This window comes from Fukomys damarensis, unplaced genomic scaffold (assembly GCF_012274545.1).
Source record: "Fukomys damarensis isolate Sample0158 unplaced genomic scaffold, DMR_v1.0_HiC HiC_scaffold_14, whole genome shotgun sequence".
Classification (NCBI taxonomy): domain Eukaryota; kingdom Metazoa; phylum Chordata; class Mammalia; order Rodentia; family Bathyergidae; genus Fukomys; species Fukomys damarensis.
Genome location: NW_022900926.1, coordinates 68,537,057 through 68,539,321, shown reverse-complemented (window position 1 = coordinate 68,539,321; position 2,265 = coordinate 68,537,057). Strand labels below are relative to the sequence as shown.

Genomic DNA, 2,265 nt, shown 5'->3' with positions numbered 1-2,265 from the left:
GGGAAGGGTAGCCATCACTGTCACCTTGGAGGGGATGTGTCCAATCTACTGGGCTCCCCAGGCCCAGAGTGCAGTGTGGTGTAGGAATAGCGCAGTGGCTGCTGGGGCCCAGAGGCAGGCAGTCTGGGAGCAGCTCGGGAGGGCACAACCTGCCTGCACAATCCGTTCACGTCTCAGAGACCATGCTGAGCACACAAAGGTTACCATGGCGTGCGCTTCAGCCTAAGGACAGCTGGGGGAGTCTCCTAAACACTCAGAAACTGAGCTGAGGTTTGGATCTGTACCACATCTACAGTGAATGTAAGTCAAGGCTCCAGGCCAAGCAGAAGAGGCTTCTAAATTTAAGTCATTTTCTCTTTCTCCCAGAGCCATACCCAGGGATTAGCAGATAAGCGACATTTAAACAGCAGGTGCTCAGGCAGAGGTCGGGAGACAAGGAAGCCTGTATGAAATTTCTGGGAAGAAGAGGTTATTACATGTTCCTGGGAGTTCTAAAAATCAGTCTATGTTAGTAAGTTTTAACTTATTCCTTTTTAAGAAATAAACTTGAGCCATAGCTCAAGCGCCGGGAGGCAGCCTGGGCCCCGATCCACCGCGGGAAGGAGAGCCACGCCTGCTCCCGACCCAGCCACCATCGCTCAAGTGCAGGGAAGGTAGCCGCGTGGGCGCCCCTGAACCCCCATAAGCCCCCCCACTCCCTGCACTCTCAGACCTCCTGACTGTGCCAGTCTTTGGACCCACTCTGCAAAGACAGAGGTGGTCATAAAGGGTATTTTTCTGAGTTCCCAACTTTGAACATCTTTAAAGAAAGAGCATGGGAAACCTGTAGTAGAACAGTGTGGAGTTCAACCATTCAGAAGGATGGGGAACTCAATCTGGGCCTTGCAGCCCGAGGTCAGTCAGCGTCAAGGGGGTTCAGCCATCAGCTAACTGAGATCAGGGGTCTTGCATCCTCACTCTGTCTGAGCCATTAAATGGTAAATACACTATATTGAAATTTTGTCCACTGCAGACATGTTCTGGACTGCTCCTTGATTTCAATTTAATTCAAATGATTTAAGGGTGATAGACTAATGACTACCACAGGCAGTCAGGGTCCAAGTTGTGCTTGATCTTAATGTGTTGTTGATTGTATCAGTTGGGGTAAAGCATTGCTGTTGATTTGATGAGCTGTTTTCTTTGATGTTATGAAGATGAGAATGTCTGTGGGTCGTTAGAGACACAGAAGCTAGGGCACAACTATATCAGGAAGATTTGGGTGATAATCCAGAGATTAAACCAAGGACAGTCAGCCAACAAAAATTAAAATGAGAAAACACTTAAGCAAGACACAAGGACGGACTTCCAGTTCACCAATGGCAAACAGTAGGGCAAATGAGGATGAAAAGGCTGATAGTGAACCACCAGGACACCCTGAACTCAAAGCACAGGAAGTAACAAAACAGATCATTCAGGCTCTGGAAAAATTCAAAACAAATAATTTCCCAGATAACCATAGAGATAGTGAGCAAAATGGAAGTTGTGATTTGAGACTCTAGAGCAGAAACTGACAAAAAAAAGTAGATAAGCTCAGGACCATGATAGAAGCCATGAAGGCCTAGCATGAGAAAGAAATGGAAAAAATAAATGCCCAACATAGGAAAGAAATGGAATCCATAAAACAGATTCAAACAGATATCCAGGAGATTAAACACTCTATTGAAAGTGTACGCAACAGAATAAAAGGATGCGAAGATAGGCTCTCAGATATAGAAGATAAGATTACAGTCAGTGACCATGAAAAGAGAGGTCTCTTAAAAACAGTAAGAGATCATGAGAAATTGATCCAGCAACTCCTAGATGATGCAAAGAAGAATAACATAAGACTGATAGGAATACATGAAGTAGCAGGAGAAAATACAAATGACTTTAAAAAGCTGTTTGCAGAATTAATGACAGAAAACTTCCCAAACAGAGGGGAAGAATTTAATATTCAGATAACTGAGGCATATAGGACCCCAACTAGCTGCAATTAAAAAAAATCTACACCTAGACATATAATAATCAAGATCCCAGAAACCCAACAGAAGAACAAAATACTACAAGCAGTAAGAGAAAAGAAACAAATCACATACAAAGGAAAGCCTATCAGAATCACAGCAGACTTTTCAACACAAACCCTTGGGGCAAGGAGAGCCTGGAATGAGATATTTCAAGTACTAAAAGAGAACAACCTCCAACCTAGACTGATGTATCCAGCAAAATTGTCTTTCAAAATGGAGGGGG

At 44.1% G+C, this 2,265-nt stretch overlaps 1 protein-coding gene across 1 annotated transcript in view; it reads left to right on the top strand.

Annotated features, from left to right (window-relative positions):
- The first annotated feature begins 242 nt into the window (after window positions 1–242).
- LOC104865446 overlaps window positions 243–2,265 on the top strand; it is a 32,074-nt gene continuing 30,051 nt past the window's right edge. Inside the window, exon 1 of the mRNA XM_010628955.1 lies at window positions 243–300. The gene's annotated coding sequence lies outside the window, so the exon portion shown is untranslated. The remainder of the gene's footprint in view (window positions 301–2,265) is intronic.